The 20,390-nt window shown below is 41.2% G+C and overlaps 1 pseudogene; it reads left to right on the forward strand.

The window, feature by feature from the left end:
* The first annotated feature begins 5,378 nt into the window (after positions 1–5,378).
* On the forward strand, positions 5,379–19,175 carry LOC143439535 (large ribosomal subunit protein eL33 pseudogene; annotated as a pseudogene).
* Positions 19,176–20,390: the final 1,215 nt, after the last annotated feature.

The raw sequence follows: 20,390 nt of genomic DNA on the forward strand, positions 1-20,390 counted from the left end.
AGAGAATAGCTAATGAAATCAGAGGACATGAGGAAACCCTTGAGTGAATTAAAAGTGAATATAAATAAATGGCTGAGTGAAATGAGGAAATCAATACAGGATATGAAAGTAGAATTATAAAATCCAGAAAGAGATAGAAATGCTGAAAAATCAATTAAAATTTTGAAAATAAAAGGATTAATAAATCTAATAGAAAGCTCAACAAAAAGTCTCACTAATGAAATGGATCAAGTGGAAGTCAGGATATCAGGCTCAGAGACAAGACAGGTGAAGTAGAAGAGCAATAAAGTGAAACTAAAATAATAAGAAAGTACAAACAGAACATGTGGGTCTGTGGGATACCATTAAAAGACCAAACTGCTGAAACATCAAACTAGAAGTACAAGGCAAAGGCATAGAAAATATATTCTACTAAAATCAAAGCAGAAATATTTCTAAATCTAATTGAGAGAGATGGTCATTATGACACAGAAGGCATTTAGGATGTCAGAAGGTCAGGATCAGGAAAGATGCTCCTTATATCATAGTATAGGTGAAACATGAGCCTATTGAACAAGGAAAGAATACTGAAAGCCAAGAGTAAGTCAAGGGTAAAGGTCAACACAGCAGAATAATAGCCAAGTTCTCATTTGAAACCCAGGAGGCCTTGGGATGATTTTTTCTAAGCTCCAGAAGAGAATAACTTCAACCCCAGCTTATGATATCAAGAAAAGATATCCTTAATTGAAGGATGTCAAGAAAGATATCTTTAACTGAAGTGATGCCACTGTTCACAACAATCCTGTCTCCCAAGAAGAAGGATCCCTCTCTGTGGCAGGGCTACCAGGCACCATGTAGATGGCCTATGTTCCATCCTCCAAACTGATTCTACTGTCCTCTGTTCATTCTGTTGATCTGTAGAAACATGGCTACTTTGTTATGTCTGCATCACAACTGTTGATGGTCCCCTCTTTACTGAGGAGAACCTTCTCGTGTTTGTTGATGAGGGTCATGATGTTGATTCTCAGCAGTTTGTTATTGACCCTCAAAAGAGACTAACTAACACTACTTCCTTCATCCACTTCAGTGACAAGCATCCTGCAGTCCTCTGGTGGACGAAGCTCACTCATATCTTCTACCTTGTCAAACTCAAGTGCTTTCAAGTTGGTCTTTGCCATCTCCCTCTCAAACTCCACAACTTCTGTTCCCTACTTCATGGAATTCAAGTCGTGGGAGCTGTGAGCCATCAGCTGCTTTGTTTTCCAGCTGGCCTTCCATCTGCTCCTTGAGCATCTACATGCTCCCTATTGACATCATGGTTGGCATCATTCTGCTTCTGAGTGCCATCCAGGATGTGCATCGCTCCCACAGCTCACTCACAGCTGCTGAGATAACTTAGCAGGGAAGAGTGCTTCCTGCCAATCCTGATGACCCGAGTTTGATCCCTGTAACCCACGTGGGGAAGGAGACTGTCTTCCTAGTTGTCTTCTAATTCCACATGTGCCTACATAAATATAAAAAAAAAGAAGCCAAGGTTTTGAAAGTAAATGTTCATGAGAAGAAGGTCAAAAGAAATAGGATCAAGAGAACATATGGCAAGTTTGGCTTCAGTGTGAGAATCAGGTCCTTGTACTTAGAAGAAAGTGAGTGCAGAGTGGCCCATGGAACCCATCAGTGACAACAATCCATTAGACAGCAATACTAAGACTTAAGTCCAGTGTGCCAGCTGAGTCCATACTACCAACCACCATCGCCAATCACAGTTAACATATTGAATTACTTGCTCATCTAACCCTCTTTTCTGTTATATGAGAAAGCCACCTAATCTTTAAATTCCAGTCAAACAAGATTTGGACACATGTAGACATTGAATTCATGTTTATAACATTTATGAATGGATGATGGAATTAATCCTACCTGTAAGGGATTTTTTTTTTTTTTTGAGACAAGCATTCATGTAGCTCAAAGTGCCTTGAAACATGTTATTATGACTGAGGATCTCCTTGAACTACTGATCCTCTTGCGTCAGCCTCCCAGCTTCTGGGATTATAGATGTGAACTACCATACCTAGTTAGGGATCTTACTTTATGAATGGGACAAAGAATTCTGTAATTACTTGTGTGTAGCAAGGAGTGCTTATCTGTGAGGGCAGCTGAACACACCCATTCTGTCATTTCAACAAGCTCTGCCTCCTGGGTATCACCCTCCTGCCATCAAGTAGCTGCCCCATATGTATATCATGCACATTTACACAATGTCATCTTCATCCTCTACAAGAGTACCAAGCACATCAAGGAGCAGAGAGAACCCACCTACCTGTGGTGGTTTGAATGAGAATGGCCTCCATAGGTTCATATGTTTGACTACTTGGTTTCTAGTTGGTGGAACTGCTTAGGAAGGATTAAGAGGTGTGGCCTTATTGGAGGAAGTGTGTAACTGGGAATAGGTTTTGAGGTTTCAAAGATCCAAGCTGTTACCAATTAACTATTTGCCTCCTACTTTTGGATAATGATGTAAATTCTTAGCTACTGCCTGCCTGCTTCCATGCTCCCTGCCATGATGGTCATGGACTCACATTCTGAAACTGTAAGCCTCCAATTAAATGCTTTCTTTTATAGGTTGCGTTGGTTATGGTGTCTTCATAACAAGGGAACAGTAACTAAGACATCACTGGGTGGACAAGGTGACACAGAAGTATTTTACCTTGAGATTGTGGGGACCCAGCAGGTATGTCACAGGAGTCTTTGAGGGCAGAACTCTATCCAGTGTTTGTACCCAGACCCAGCCAGTCATCAATGTAACAAAGTAAACACATTAAACAATGTAACAATGTAAGCAAAATAAAGTCCTGAGGATACATATTTGCTCACTTTTGCTCATTGGGTGCCGGTGGAGGAGCCTCCCTAACTTGATGTTGAGGACAACTAACTGAGGCCTCACCAGACAATGAATACAGGGGTCTGTCTGTCAATGGGTAAGTCCAGAAGGATCTAGAACCAGGGTTATAGGAGCACCTCCTTTGTAGAGATTGGGGCCTGAGATAATGTACTGTGCTGCTCACACCTGTGTTTTGAAACAAAAAGCAGAATGTGAAAAACTTGACCCTCCTATAGTCAGCCCACCAGAGGCGCTGCACCTAGAACCATGCAGAAGGCATATTTACAAACCTTTATCATACTTGGTTGTTTCTTTACTTGAGTGACTCCATGTTGTCTGCCCAGCCTCTGGCTGTGCCACGCCCTCTTGGTTTGAGGTTTCTGTTTTGGGCACAACCAACTGGGACGCCTTGGGAGGCTACTTTACTATTTGAGGCTCCTGTCTGTGGGACCAGAGCTTTGACAGACTTTCTGCTACTCTGTGGCACCACACCTGAGAGGACCTTATAGCAGCAGGTGCTCTGACCACCCAGCGTGCTGGCCAGTCCACGGCACTATGACAGTGTGTTGTCCCATTGCCTAGGAAGGCATTTGAGACCCTTGTAGATTTTCTTCTTGGTCCGTCTTTGGTGACCTTGGAGTCTTCGACATCTTCATTTTCTATCCACAATTGGGAAGTATATATACCAGGGGAGCTAACCATGCTGCATGCCTTCAAATCTGGCTCCTTTACCCGTTGTACAGGTCCTGCTTTCTGGACACTAGGATACATCTGGACAATGGGACTTAGATTACTTGGTTCAGGACTGTTACATTGCAAGGCATATTCAAGCATTGTAAGATATTTCTATAGATTTTCCCCTTCCATATAGATCATATTTTTCTTCTAAACGTCTTTGATTCTTTTAAAATAGAGGGAGCTTTTAATGGTAGAATTTAATTTCTTGAACTCAATTTAAAAATTGAATTAAAGGGTCTTAAATTGCAACAAATTGCTTTCTCCACAGCACATAAAACTAAGAACGGGTCACACCTGATCAATGGCCTAAAACACATTAGCATAAGGAGAGTTAATGACTCTAGAGACATGAGTAAGAATCTGGAATTTAAGAAAACACTCCTAGAATCTGCTTTCAGCCTCAGGGTGTAATTTTCCTCAGGGCAGTTGATGTGGGAGAAGACTTGAAAGCAGTCACTGAAACTGGTTCCCTCATTTCCAGCTTAATGTCGCAATACTGTCTTCCATGACACTCAGGTGCGTGTCATTAGGCACTCATTGTCTGAGGGACATCTCAGGGTGCAGAATGGATTGCCTGTGCTTGCTCCAGACTTTAGTTTCTGAAACTCAACTGGGAATTCAGAAGAAACTGCTGGACCACTGAGAAGCATGACTGCCAGAGTTTGGTCTCAGGAACCCGTGATGGAAGGAAAGAACAGACTCCTCAAAGGTGTCCCCTGTGCTTCACAATGCTCCATGATATGCACGCACTCCAAACACAAAATAATAAAAAAACCAAAGTATCTTAGAAACGGAATAGCTAATGGCAGCTCTGATCTGAGGTGTTCACCATGAATTAAAACAGACAAATATTTGCACTTGACCTCCTGAAGTCATGATCATCTTAATTTTGGCACTAGTTATGGTATAATTGTAAGTTTTACCCTGATGATAAATAATCGTATCAAGAAGATTAGAAATAGGAAAAGAAAGTTGGTATCCAGTTTCTATCTTGAGAAGTTAGGCAAGAGCTGCATGCCTTGGACCCAGATGCTCCGTATGCTCAGCAGAAAGACCCTAGTTGTCCTGTACTGCTCAGCAGCAAGACTCTGGAGCCATCAGTATTTCTTGGCTCTGAATCACTGGAAAACATTCAATTTTCCCACATCATTTTTCCAATTCAGTATTAGTGTGAGGAGTGGGTGCAATGGTGCAGCCAGCTATAATGGCTCCTGCAAAGTCTCGAACGCTGCTTCTTGGCGGTTTGCACCCCGCCCGCCTTTCCCTGACAGAGCCACGACCACAGAACTACTGCGCAGACTCGCTGCCATGCAGAATCGGGCTGTTTGAGGTGCACCAATGAGGCATGCCCACGTGGCAGGTGCTGAATGGGACAGACAGGGGTATAAAAGGACAGCCGTTAAGGGGTTGAGGGAGAGAGGAGCTTCCAGAGAGAGAGGATGGTAAAGGATCCTGAATAAACTGCATTGAGAAGAACTCTGAGTTGCATTGTTTCTGTCTGCTGGTCGGATAGAGAAGCGACAAGTGGTGGCCTGTACGGGGAGTTCAGAACTCAGAGAAGTCAGGGCAGCTAGCTGGTAAGTTCCCAGGTAAGTGGGACAAGTTAAGTTCTTGGATAGGAGACAATATAAGTTCCCAGTTTTGGGACGAGTTGAAAGCGAAAGTATAAGTTCTCGGTTTTGGGATGAGTTAAAAGTGAAAGGAAAAGTTCTTACAGGCTGTGGATAAGGTTTCGGTTTCGGGAAAGGACCTTAAGACAGCCAAGGAACGAGGGATACTAGTCATGGGAGTAAAAGGCACTCGATACCAACCACAGAAGTTTTTCCAGGAGTATGAAACCATCTTTGTTTCTCCCCCACCCCCAATTAGTACCTATCGAAGGAACGAGGTCAGCAAAAGTTTGGGTGTTTTTAAATTGGCTTAAAAATTTACTAGAGTATAAAGACTTTAATATCTAGAAGAAAGGGTAGTGAATTGATGCAATAGAATAGAGTGATAATTTCTTTTCCCCTCTTAATTTTCAGTATTCATATAGTAAAATTTTACTGTATGGAAACTTTGGTATATTTTTATTTGTGTTTGGCAGCTCTGTGTATGTGTGTGTGTGTGTGTGTGTGTGTGTGAGAGAGAGAGAGAGAGAGAGAGAGAGAGAGAGAGAGAGAGAGAGAGAGGGAGGGAGGGAGGGATTTTGAAAAATAAAAGGCCCTGTGCTTCTAATACTTGATTTCTTAACTTTTAAGACAAACATTACATCAAGCAAGAGAGTGAAAGTTCAGGTCATGTGTTCATTATTAATACATTGTTAAGTCAGACTGTTGTAGTTTGGAAGTCTCACTAGTTTTAGATTGCAGAATGATAGATAGTTTGTGATTTTTCCAAGTTGACTTTAAATAAAGATGGACAAATGAAAACAGGGTCAGCCGGGAGTGGGTTTTTCACAGGAGCCACTGAGGATGTTCTTCCCACGTCATGGAAATCTGAGGAGCCCGTGTGGGTTCCTCAGTGGCCACTCCCCTCAGAAAAATTACAAGTTGTACAAGAGCTGGTAAAAGAACAATTATTGTTAGGTCATCTGCAGCCATCTACATCACCTTGGAATACACCCATTTTTGTGATAAAGAAAAAATCTGGGAAATCGAGGCTTCTACATGATTTAAGAGAAATTAATAAACAAATGATTTTAATGGGACCAGTACAACGAGGTCTGCCTTTACCCTCCGCATTGCCCAAAAATTGGCCTGTCATAGTTTTAGATATTAAAGATTGTTTCTTTTCAATCCCATTGCATCAAAAGGATATGCCTAGGTTTGCTTTTTCAGTTCCTTCCATGAATCATGCAGAGCCAGATCAGTGATATGAATGGGTTGTATTGCCACAAGGCATGGCCAACAGTCCCACTATGTGTCAACTGTATGTTGATGCTGCCTTGAAAGAAGTCAGACAGAATTTTTTGAAAATCTAATGTTATTATTATATAAATGATATTCTTGTTGCTGCCCCTAATGAGCAGATGCTTGATGAAGCCTATAGAACCGTTGTGTTAAGTTTAAGAAAGAAACAGTTAGTGATAGCTCCTGAGAAGGTACAAAAGGGCTCTGTGGTTAATTATTTAGGAACAAAAATATCTTTAGGACAAGTAATTCCTCAAAAAATCCAGATTCGCACAGATAATTTGCGTACCTTGAATGATTTTCAAAGATTGTTGGGAGATAAACAGTGACTTAGACCCTATCTCTCATTGTCTAATAAACAATTACAGCCATTATATGATATTTTACCAGGTGATTTGGACCTCAACTCTCCTAGACACTTAACTAATGAAGCTAGAGTGGCATTAACATTAGTGGAAAAGGGCATACAAGATGCAGCCTTGAGGCGTAGAGATGAATCACAGGATATTACATTATGCATATTGCCAAACGAATGTCAGCCTACAGGAGTATTATGACAAGGGGCCCCTTTACTTTGGGTGCATCCAAAAATTTCTCCTGCTCAGACACTCACTCATTATCCAACTTCAGTAGCCCAATTAGCCATGCTGGGAATTCGTCAGAGTGTTCAACACTTTGGCATCCAACCTATAAGCCTAATTGTACCATATACAGCTGCTCAACTTGAAGTATTGACAGCCACTGTGGATGATTGGGCAATTTTGAGATGCACTTTTAATGGGACAATGGATAATCATTTTCCAAAGGACCCTATATTACAATTGATTAATGCTCATCCTGTGGTCTTTCCATGGATCATCCATAGAAAGCCTTTGTTAAATTGACCTACTATTTTTACAGATGGTTCTAAGACAGGATGTGGAGCGTTTTTGGTTGCAGGATCGTTGCCTGTAACCATCCAATTTCCTCCAGTGTCCCCTCAAGTTATAGAATTATAGATTGTGATAAAGGTTTTTGAACAATTTTCTCATTCCTTTAATATGATATCTGATAGTCAATATGTAGTAAATGCTATTAAACAATTGGAAATTGTAGGTATAATAAACCTAACGTCCACCATTGGAGAGTTACTTACCCAATTGCAATTTCTTATTTGGAATAGGGAACAACCCTTTTTTGTTCAACATATTCATGCCCATACTGGTTTACTTGGTCCATTGACTGAAGGAAATGATATTGTTGATAAAGCTTCAAAGACCTGTTTTAATGTTGCAAATTTTGTGCTCTATGATTCCCTGGAGTTAGCAAGACACTTTCATAGCCAGTTTCATGTAAATTCTAAAACCCTATCATCTCGCTTTGGCATTCCTTGTGCTGATGATAGAGATATAGTGAAAGCTTGTCAAGCTTGTGCCCCATTGTTACCTCAGATGGGAATCGGGGTTAATCCCCAAGGCCTACGCCCCCTACATTTATGGCAAATGGATGTCACCCATTTCTCTGAGTTTGGAAGATTAAAATATATTCATGTATCTATAGACACTGCTTCTGGAATTATGTTTGCCTCCCTGCATTCTGGGGAGAAGGCTTGCCATGTCATTGCTCATTGTTTTGAAGCCTGGGGATCCTGGGGCATGCCTAAATGTTTAAAGACAGATAATGGACCGGAGTACACCTCTACTTCCTTTGTGTCCTTTTGTAAGACCATGGGAGTTCACCTTAACCATGGTTTGTCTTATAATCCTCAGGGGCAGGGCATTGCTGAACGGGCACACCGCACCCTAAAGGAATGTCTTTTTAAACAAAGAGGGGGAATAGCCTCTGGCTGCATGCCTAGAGAGAGAGTGGCTATAGCCCTCTTTACCCTAAATTTTTTGACTCTGGATAAGCAGGGACGGTCTGCAGCTGATTGCCATGCTGATCCCGATGCTACCCATAAAGGCATGGTAATGTGGAAGGACATATTGACAGGAAAATGGAGTGGCCCTGACCCAGTATTGGTGTGGATGAGAGGGTCTGTTTGTGTGTTTCCTCAGGATCAACATCAGCCAATTTGGGTTCCAGAAAGACTTACCAGGCTTATAGAGCAAGAAGACAGGAATGGAGATGCTAAGGAAGACTCTTCTGCTGATGTGGATGCTACCAGAGATAAGGAGCAATGCTAGTTTTTATTATGGAAGTCTCGCCTTTGAAAGCTCAGTATTTCTTTTATATGTGTTACCTCTGTGCCTTTTCAGAATATAAGCCATGCTAGTAATCTTTCCAAAAGCCTTTCTCAGTTCCTTACAGGAAATTGGTCGAGAGAATTAGAGGGAATGTTGAGAGAATTATGACAGTCCATTGTTCACATTAACTGGACCAGAGTAGACACCTCCCTGGCCTCTGGATTGACCAGCTGGATTCTTCAAGCAATGTCCCACATCAAGGAGTGGGTGGGAATTGTGGAGGTTGCTATGTGCCTGGTCCTCATCAGTTGCCTTGCCTTTTGGTGCATGCATCAGATGAAAGCTCAACAGAAAACATCTCAGGCCTTGATTGTACAAGTGTTTGCAGCAGTGGAGATGGGACAGTCTCCTCAAGTGTGGCTTGGCATGCTAGAGAGGTAGTCAATGACAGGTAAGACTCCTTGGGCACGTTACCAACCTAAGACAGGGACAAACCAAAGCTGTTTGACTCCCATGATGGGTAAGGAGTGTTGCTTGAAAGGGTCAACCTAAGACAGGCACTATCTCTGCCAAAATTAATAAATAAGGAGGAATTGTGAGGAGTGGGTGCAATGGTGCAGCCAGCTATAATGGTGCTTGCAAAGTCTTGAACGCTGCTTCTTGGTGGTTTGCGTGCCACCCGCCTTTCCCTGACAGAGCCACGACCGCAGAACTACTGCACAGACTCACTGCCACGCAGAATCAGGCTGTTTGAGGTGCACCAATGAGGCATGCCCACGTGGCAGGTGCTGAATGGGACAGGCAGGGGTATAAAAGGACAGCCGTTAAGGGGCTGAGGGAGAGAGGAGCTTCCAGAGAGAGAGGATGGTAAAGGATCCTGAATAAACTGCATTGAGAAGAACTCTGAGTTGCTTCATTCCTGTCTGCTGGTCGGATAGAGAAGCGACATATTAGTTACTCAGTACCACATTAAATTGGTTCCTGGGGCCCTGATTGTCTCTTCTGTTTCACAGGTTCTCACTTTGGGGATCTGCTGCCACAACGTGATTGCAAAACTCCCAGGTGGCAGGGAGGTTAGTTACTGTTGCACCCCAAAATCTAGTTTGACATTGGCATGCTTCAGGGAATGCTTCCCTCAGGCTGCATCCCTCCCCTTGTTTTCTGCAGGCAGGGTACCACTGCAGGCCCATTCCTGGGAGGCCTGGGACAACACTGGGCACTACAACCACCTAAAGGCAGAAGCTGCATAGCCAACTCCCAGGGAGTTTTTTTTTTTTTCTTTCAATATTCTTTTTTAAAAATTTTTTTATTTTATTTTTATTTTTTTTATTTTTTATTAGATATTTTATTTACACTTCAGATGTCATCCCCTTTCCCCATTCCCTCCCCCCTTAGAAAACCCCTATCCCATGCCCCCTTCTCCTTTTTGCATTTATACATTTTTTTAAAATAATGTTAATCATAAGCGTTATAAGTTTGGAATTGTTCAATCAGAGGTGTAACCCACTGACCGACCTAGATATAACAACTATCTTTGACTGGTGGAGAGACATGAATATCTGCCTCCCTGTCTCCCCCCTCTTTCTCTCTTTCATCACCTACCTTCTCCTATCCTTCTTCTCCTCCTCTTCTTACTTCTTCTCCTCCTCTCAGTACTCCTCTTACACATCACCCTTCCTGTTAAAATGAAACTTTTCTCTCAAAATACAATTAGAGCATAATTATGCCAATTTGTACCAGTGAGGTACAAGATAGTCCTAATACCCAGTCCATCATTTTGTTGACTAACCAGCACCTCTGTCATCTATCCTAACTAAAACGTTTACTTCTGAACCCGGCTTTAGGATGAATGTCAGCTGACGACCATCCACTCAAATCTTTTCTCTTACGGTAAATAGCTATAAGTTTTCAACCCCGTCAGAAATCCAGAATGACTGAGTTAACTATAATTGTGGGAAGCACAAAGCATAGCTTCTAAAACTTAGCCAATTTATAGAGACCTCTGAACACCTGAAAAGCCCCTATACTACCAAACGTTGGAGCATCAAATCTTCAGCCTTCTGGCCCAGAATCATCTGACAGACCTTGGTGATGCAGGATTATTAAGGACTGATTACTCTGTCTAGGCAGATATAATCAGTCGACTATTCTGCATGTGTGTCCTTTTCTGGACAGTAATTTGTCTGTAGATGGAGAGAGGCAATTCTTGCCTAGTGGCTGTTACCACACAACTGGAGTAACTCCAAGGATGCTCAATTTCTTCTTAGAATCCACGACAGGAAGCTGTCAGGAGCAGACAGGTCTCTAATCAATATGAACATTAATATATAAATATTTGTAGCATCAGTTCTATGGACTTCTGATGTTTTGAAAACCAACTATCCATGTAAGGTAACCTGGACTGTTTTCTGTTAACTCCTCTCAGCTATTTCTAAGTAAAATATGGAAAGCACCCTAACAATAAACTCAAAAATATGAATTTGCTATAGTCCCTTAACTCATAGGTTAACCGTTTCCAGGGAGCTTCTATCCCAGCTTTGTTCCCTTTTTTCTTCACTGTGGGTCAGACTGTATCCTAGTTGAATGGCTATTCCTGTTGGGCTCCTTCCCCATTTTCTTTCCTGTGAAAGTTTCTTCTAGGGAAATGCTTGGTAGCTTTATCTTGTCACAACATCTGTGTCTAAGGAGACCTTGGACAATATAGTAAGGGTATGGAAGATTTTCACTCTGAAAATCTCCAAACATTTCCCTTAAAATGGAAGGCTGGTTCTTCAATATCCTTCCCACGGATTCTGTTACACTGTCTGTATTAAGTAGACATATCTCAAAGTAGTGTTACTGGTGAGCACGTCTGTTTCTGCTGCCCTGTGCATTTGCTCGAATTAGAGTCTGGAACTAGATAGCCGCTGGTGGTTGGGGTGCAAGTGGGTTCACACAAGACTGGAAGAAGGCAAGCAGAGTCTGTTATCAGAATACCATTTCTGTCTCTCCCGATCCCAGTTGTGATCTCTTCAATTCATCCCAAAATTCTCCTGTAAAGTGAAAAAAAAAGTGCTTCTCAGAGCTCTCGACCTCCCCATGGGGGAGTTTAAGGAAATGAAGAAAACTGTTTCCTCTCAGCATTAAAAGTGCCGTATGTGCGGTGTGGTTTGTTCCAGCCTGAGCCATGTGTCCATGTAGAGTCAGTTGCTAAGGATGGGGACAAGAGAAGATCTTTCAGACAGACTGTCATTGGTCAGGATGGCGTGGGGCAGGGTTGCATAGTGTGGGTGGGGCTGGAGACGTGAGATGCTCTTTCAGACAGTCTTTGGTCAGGATGGTTGAGGAGGGGCTGGGGACAGCTTTCTAGAACAGAATTTAAAGACATTCTGAAATAATGGCAGATGTCTAATACTGGAACCACGAGTTAATACAAATTCAGTGGTTCTTTTTGGGAAGCAATAAATATTTTTTCTTTGAGACCTGAAAGCACTGTTATACAAATAATGTATTCTGAATTTTACTACATGAATAATACTTTTATTTTATAAATGGGAAAACAGAAATTTAGGGATTGAAGGGTTTGGTTAGGGTCATGATAATTAGGAAAAACATTTATTTAACTTTGTACTTTACAGTGTGGACATTCAATGAAGTACAAAATGTGAACGAGTAAAACTTACAAAAGGAAAAAGAAAACCCTGCTAGATTAGAGTTTGTAGAGTGCATTGAAAACATGTTCTATGTAATCAATGTATGTCCTATGTAATCAATATATGTCCTATGTAATCAGTGTATGTCACACATTTGATATTAGTTTATGGGTAGCCACAGTAGAAAGAGAAATATGGTTAGAAAGAGTTAAGCGTATCAACTTAGAAGGGGAAATAAATCTTATTTTGATTTTAAGATGAAAAATGAAGTTGCCATGTTGTGTTCTTTTTAGAGGCTCCCTGGCTGGCTACCTGGACAACATCCTTCTAGCAATTACAGCTATCATGTCATGTCTCACCTTGCATTTTGAAGTACAAAGGAGCAGAAGCCATTCCTCTTGCAGGACAGACAGGGAGGCTTACACTGTTGCTGATGCAATGTGGGTTTGACATCATATATTCACAGACACAAAGGATGTGCAAGACACACACAATGTCACATTTCTGTGGCTAATATATAGCATGTTAATGGTAAGCTTTGAACACATGTTTTGGTGTTGACTGAGTTTTGTTCGTGTTCAAATTTTAGCTTCTTTTTTTGCAATATGTTGCTTAACTATAGAGCTATCCCAGTAGCTTTAAAGTCTATAAATTTTAATTTCCTGTTAAAGAGACCTTTAACCTGGTGACCACTATTCACTTTTTCACATATTTTTAGTGTGTTTGTGCACATACACAACCAACTCTTCTTGAAGCAATTGAATTTGATGAATTCATAGGAAAGAAAATAGATGACATAATACGGTTCATAATATGGAGGAATTATACGTAATAAGCAGAACTTACAGCTTAAATCTCTGAACTTTGACTGATAGGATATCAGTGAATTGGAAGTAATTGACTTCCAGAGCAACTGCAAGACACAAATCCCGCCCTAAATCCTTCTCTTGGAGTGGCATCTGCAGCATGTTGAATAACGTTTTCTGCAATTAGAAAGCTTCTTTCAATGGGCTGTTCTGTGAAAAGTGTGAACGGATTCCAGCTCGTCTTTCATACATGACAACTCAGCTGGAAGGACGGGAAGGGAAGGAAGGAGAGACATCAGTACCCGCCCTGGCTTGTTTTCCACACATGCGTCTGTGATGATGTTCTCAGGGCTTGAAAGATGTCTGCTTCTTTAGAGTAAGACAGTTTATCTTGGAGAACTGTCCTAAGTGTGGTGTGGGAGGTAGCTGCATTAGAAGATCACTGGAAACAACCCTGAATAAGAGGAAAGAGTGAGCAAATAATTCCAGGGAAGAGGTGAGCCCTTGTGAGGAGCCTGGGCAGCCCAAGGTATGCTATTAAAATTCTAACACAGTGACAAAATGATAACACCTTAGCATTAATTGTGTGTTTGACACGACGGTAAACTGTGCAGGATGTGTTTCTCTGTGTGCATGCGCAAATGTATTCCTCCGTGTGCACGCGCAGATGTGTTATATACCGATGGATGCACAGGCTGTCTATCCACAAGAGCATACTCACTGTACCTCAGCTTCAAGGTGATAGTTTCCTATACTATTTACATCCCACCTAAGTGTACTATTTTGGTAAGAGGAACATTATTCCATATAGATTATTAACTTTGAAAGCAATGTCTTTTGTAACCTTGAAGCTTTTATTCTTTCCTGGTGTAGCTAAGCGAACACGTTCCTCTCCTGTGTTCTCCCTGTGGCATATGGCGCCACTAACTCAGTCTTTATTACAGATAATAAGCTTTAAACTCTAAAAGCACAAGGTCAGAGCTTTGCCTTGCCCACCTTACACTCCCAGAGCTTAGCCATTCTAATGGATAGTAGGTGCTAAGATGTGAACTTGCTGAACAAACCGAGTGCTAAAACCATGCTTGCTGCTGGGAACTGTCATGTTTCTTGTCTTTACAATGCTTGATGATGCAAAAACGGAGACTATTGCATTTTATTAACAGACGGTAAGAAGCAATGATACTGGAGACAGAAATAGGCCTCCTAGTTTACATTTGGCAGTCTGATTGTGGAAAGGTGGCTTCATACCCTGAGGGCGAGTTCATCATTTTAAAGAAGGAATTGGCAACATTGCCTACAGCAGAGTTGGTCAGTCCCATTAAAGTGTATAGGGGAGTGGCTTCTATTTATCCGTCGTAATTAGTGGTAGGATTTCAGGTCTTCTTCATTGCTTCTTGAGAGGCTTCTGAAATAATATACTGCAATTATCTTGTTTCCAAAATGTGCAGTTCTGTGTGTCTTCATCATTCGAGGAAAATTTTCTCTCAGTGATCTCTTCATCTCTGCCTCTTCAGAGGGGCATCAAAGCCAGAGCTGGAAGGTCAGAGCCAGGATTGAGGAAGAAGGAATGGGAAGGAAGATCGGAGGCTTTAGGGTGTCCTATGTTAGCTGCTCCCTTATGCTGCCTCTGAAAAAGAATCACATTGCTTATGTGATTGGAATAGGAAAATTATTTGCTAATAAAGGTGAGAGTCTACTTAACTCTCTGGGAAGTCAATTTGTTAAATTAAAGCCACACATGACTTCTGCCCCTTTCTTCTTACAATTGAATGTGTGAATAAACCTGAAGAGGCTGGAAAGTGCAAAGCTAAAGGCCAAATAAACAGTAGTGGTAACAAACTGCAAATGAAGATGGAGAGGCAGCAAGTGAAAGTGTAAGTGCCGACAGAGGAAAAGATGCCAGCATTTGACAGCTACGTAATTCTAGAAGCAGTGAGTGCTTACAGTAGGGAAAGCGAATGTTACAGCTCCTGAAGTGGCCTCAAGTTTCAGGGCCAGTTCTTTAACTTCTATCACATTATCCAGTGCTTGGGCCTACAATGGCAGGATGTATAGTTCCTGGCAGAGGCTTGTGCCATAGGTTTAGAGCTTGGATGTTGGTATTCAGGCTGTTAAGTCTGGTAGCTCTCTTGAATTCACCCTGCACAGTTTGCTATCGATGGCTTTTTTAAGTTTCTTTTTTCTTTTTTTTAATTGGATATTTTATTTAATTACATTTCAGATGTCATCCTTTTCCCCAAGCCCCGTACCCTATTCCTCCCTCCTTTTTGCTTTTATACCATTTTAATTACATGCAAGTATTAAGGTCAGTTCTAGTTTGAGGGTCTAGCAATACAATAGGTGCAAATAGTCAAGGAACAAGCAAGACAATGAACGCAAATACTCAAAGAACAAGCAAGGCAATAAACAAAGTTCCACGAACACTCCTGTGATCACTGTTTCTAAAGGCTTATCAGGATGACCAAAATATCTGAGCCTACTTCCCTGTCCTAGCCCAAAGTCATTTTCATGTCTGAAGCCTTCTTCCTTGTTCTAGCCTAAGATTTAGATTCTTGCCTGAAATTACTTCTTTGTTCTTTAGCCTCGGCTCTCTCTCCTTCTCCCTTCCCTTTGTTGGTCCATGGCCAGTGTTCCTGCCAGCTGGGTCTCTATAGCTCCTTAGTTACTCTTTTCCTGCTATTACCAACTTGCTTCTTCCATTTCCTCTTGTTACCCATTTGCCTTATTCTAAGAATCACAAAGATAAAAAGTCAACGAGGAAAGGGCACAGGAGAAAAGCTTTTTATTGGCTTTCTATTGTCACATTTAAGGCCATCAGAGTGTATCTCCTGGCTGGCTTTCAAGTGAACGGACCTTTTTGAATACATAGTCAGGAGGGGGCTGAGACAAGGGTGTTTGTACTAATGATGTCAAAGTCCCTCATGTAAAAAGAGGGCTGTGCCTGCAACAATCAAGGTACAGTCAGTGGAAATATAGGCTGTCTTTGCACCAGCCAAGCATTTAGGCTGGACTACCAGAAGGACTGTTATCCATCTAACTGGTCTGAAAAAGGCAGTTAGTTTTTTTTTTTTTTAACCAAGGCTGTGGCTAGCAAAGGGTTCAGTGTAAGCTGACTGAAACAGTTTTTGCAGCAACAGAGGCCACAGTCGTGCTTTGGCAGTAAGCAGCTGCCACTGCAGTGCAGCTTCCACAAGGCATCTGGGAAATGTTCAAAACAAGGGAACAGCCATGAAGACAGTCTTGGTGGCTCTCAAAGACTGCGGTTGGGTGACAGCTTTCTGGTCAAGGTTACTGAGCACCAAATGTCTACCAATTCAATTTGGAAGTCAAATTGCTTAGGGCCATGAATTTGGGAACAGTGGGATCAGGAGCCAATAAGCATTAAGCAGCAGTATGTCCTATGGCTTCTTCTTCATAGTTAATCCAGTGATGTATTCTGAGTGTGTGTGTGTGCATGCACTTATGTGTATGTGTGCACATGTGTGTCTGTATGTACATGTGTGTATACATAAGTTTATATGTGTGTATCTGTGCTCATGTGTATATGCCTGTGTGTGTATGTGCACATATATGTATTTGTGTATGTGCACATGTGTTTGTATATGTGTCCATGCATGTGTGCACATGTGTGCACATGTGTGTATGAATGTATGTCTGTGTATGTGCATATGTACATGTGTCTGTGCACATGTGAATGCATGTAAAAGTCTCTATATGTGCTTGTGTCTATGTGTATGTGGATATGCATGTATGTACACATGTATGTATATATCTTACTGCTATAATTTCAAGACTGAATTTTAAAATTAAAATGTAATTATACAATTTCCCCTTTCTCTTTTTTCCCTCCAATCGTTCTAATTCCCTCTCAAATTTATGGCTTCCTTTTTTATAATTGTTATGTGTACAAACATACAACACACACACACACATACATACACACATATACACACATACCAAATGAGTCCATTTAGGTCTCCTTGTATATATATGATTTCAGGGCTGGCTACTTTGGACTGGATAACCAGTTAGGGAGATCATCCTGAGGATTGATGCTTCCTCTCTCAGCAGCCTTTAGTTGCCTGTAGTTCTTTGTGCACGGGTGGGATGGGAAGGAGATTTTCTCCTTCCATGTTAGCATGTCTGTCTATGTTGTGTTTGCTTAGGTCTAACTTAGGGAGTCATATTATCGAGTATCCTAGGAGTAGCTTCCCTGTCATTTTAAGAAGACACAAACCTTACAGTAAACTTACTGTACTGTGGCTCTCATAATCGTTTTACCCACTATTGTGTGACGGTCCCTAATGACCTAAGGATCATGAAGGGTCCCTAAGGACCCTTAGGTGCAGGAGTTGAGGCTGAGTATCCCACAATCAGTTATCTCTGCTTTGTGATCAGTGTGAGTTTCTGTAATGGTCTCCATCTGCTGTAGAGGGAAGCTTCTTTGATGAGCTATATACATCTGTAAGTATAAGGTCAAGCATTTAGGACGGCAAGGAATTACTCTGGTTTACGTGGTAGTAGACTATCCTCTAAGACCTACCATCTTACTCACTAGTCTCATGTAGGTGACTAGGTTTCCAGTACCAGGCATGGTTTCTTACCCATACAGTGTGCTTTAATCCAACCAGATATGAGTGCCATGGGTGGACATGTCTCGAAATCTTGCCATGTTGATCATTGTGGTTCATAGGCATCACAGCGGGGTAGGACTGTTAGTTGCATCTCTCCCTTGAAAGCTTGTATCATACTTTCTGTTGTCCAAAGTGCATGGTGTATTCAACACTAAGGACTTACCTTCACACTCTGGAAGGCTACAAAGAGCAACAGCAGTAGCCTATACTGTTGTGGGAGTCTCCTGGGCATCCCTGATCAAAACTCAAAGGGAGTTTCTTGTGCCTGGCATTATGGTTTTTGTTAGATGATCTGTGGCTATTGTGGGTAAGCATTTTTAGCCCAGATGGGAAAATTTAATTTTAATTATATACATATATATATACTCATACATCTATGTGTATTATGTGTAATTTTAGGGAGATAAAAGTAATATGATTCTTTATGACTTTTTCAAACATCCTTTATTAACACTTCTCAATTACTGGACAGTACATGAAGGCATCATTTCTGGAAATGTGTATGATAACTAATAGTAAAGATATCTGGCTCAAATAGATAGGAATTCTAGGTGGGGGATCAACTCAGTTAATCAACCAAATGTAATACAGGCAAGGCTTAATCCTACCAGATATCAAGCAAACATAAGGCGTTGACGTTAGTTGAAATGCAATAGTACTTTTATTTTTGTTATGATGGTAGCTTTGTGCCTTGTATGCAAGTCTGAATTCACTGGAAATCACTGGTATTTGCTTCAGTGGCAGAGTGCCTGACTCATTCCTGTGAATGAGTGCTGCCCAGAGACTCCGGTCCTGGAGCGGGTTGAAACAGCAGTGTATAACTCTGGTGTGGCTTTAAAGACTGAGGCTCTTCAGACATTCTAGCTCTCTAACTATACTGAATGCTGGTGATAACTTCTAAAAAGTCCTAAAATCTTTCTTGTTAATTCTGAGGGTGAAAAGCTGCTGGCTTAGGTGATTGACATCTGTAGCCTAACAAAGGGGATTAAGTAATGTAGCCTTTGTTCAATCACAGCAGGACCTGCGTGACTTTGAAAAGTGATTTTAGGCTCTTTCTGCCATCTTGGAGCCTGTGGAGACCTGCTGGGAACAGGACTTCTAAAAAAAAAAAAAGCAAGTATGTTTTGGAAGGCTGTGGTGCAAGGCCATTTTTGCTGGCTTCATGCGAGGTCTCCGGAACCAAAGAGAGCACACAGCTCTTCTTAAAATTGAAGGCATTTATGCCTGAGATAAAACTGAGTTCTACTTGGGCAAGAGATGTGCTTATGTATACAAGCACAAAACAATTACAGTGACTCCTGGAGGCAAACCAAATAAAACCAGAGTGATCTGGAGAAAGTAACTCGGGCCCACAGAAACAGTGGTATGGTTCATGCCAAATTCTGAAGCAACCTTCCTGCAAAGGCCACTGGACACAGAATCCGCGTGATGCTGTACCCATCCTGGATTTAAACTAATGGAGAGTGAATAAATAAAAGTAGATTTGTTCTCTTGTACAAAAAAAGTGATTTTAGTGTTTATTTACAAGTTGCAAAAAGTTTCCTATGAAAGCTCTTCGAAGAAAAAGCAGAAAAACAGAATGAACGGAAAGGAGGAGAAGGGAAAAAGTTCTTTGCTTTCCTCTCTTTGTCCTCAGCACTTATACATCTTTCAGAATATGTGATCACATGGAAAATATTCATCACAAATTCACGCATAAAATCAAATCATGAATAGATAAGAAGTTTACAACAGTGAATGTTTATGTGCATATCCACTAGGAGTATTTATTTGACTAAACATTCATCACCGGTCACAGCTCCACAGGTTCACTGAGCATTAAAAACCATTAACTAAGTTATTAGTTATTAGTTTTGTATAGCTAAACCCAGTCAATATTTTATCTTCTGTCCAATCATCTATACTAAATCGATAGTTCCCTTTTTATGACGTTTGGTTAATGGTTTTACAACCTCTTGGAATGTGCTCTGAGTAGGAGAAAGTCTGGTTACTATCTAGAAGCAATTAACTGGTGATGCATGGGAGACTGGCAGAGTTCTCACTGCAGTTTTGACTATCAGAAAAGGACCTAAGAGCAGTCCCGCTATAAAAGAGTTTAATAATCACTGATATAACTTTAGACATTCTTAGAGGCTCATCATTAAGAATTAAGAAGTCATCTATTTGACTATATAGCATCACTAAAAGACAGTAAGTACATCTTTGTTATTCTGCAGAGATCTGCTCAAAAGGGTGGGATAATTATATATTTAATAATAACAGGAAAAGCATATTAATAGCAAGAATCTTTTCTAAAATGATCTTTTCCCCTGGGCCTTGCCTATAGGAGAAAAATCTGTTGTGGATTATTATAATCTGAGGCAGACCATCTCAGGAAGATCACGCGCTGGTTATTAGCTTGTTGGCTCCTGACAGGGTGCCTTTGAGCTGTTTTAAAGAACTGGTAGAAGATTTTGTAGGTTCTTTCATTTTAGACAGGTTGTGGTGCAATTGGCACAAGTGTAGATAGTGATCCCTTCAGACACTGCAGCAACTGTGAAGTGCTTGGGGGATATCTCAGAACATTTAGCTTTCACTTCAAATAGGAGCTGCTTCATCTACTGTTCCAGATTATGGGGCAAACACTGCACTCCGTGAATCAAGATTTATTCAAGTCTACTATGTCTG

This window comes from Arvicanthis niloticus, chromosome 27, assembly GCF_011762505.2.
Source record: "Arvicanthis niloticus isolate mArvNil1 chromosome 27, mArvNil1.pat.X, whole genome shotgun sequence".
Lineage (NCBI taxonomy): Eukaryota > Metazoa > Chordata > Mammalia > Rodentia > Muridae > Arvicanthis > Arvicanthis niloticus.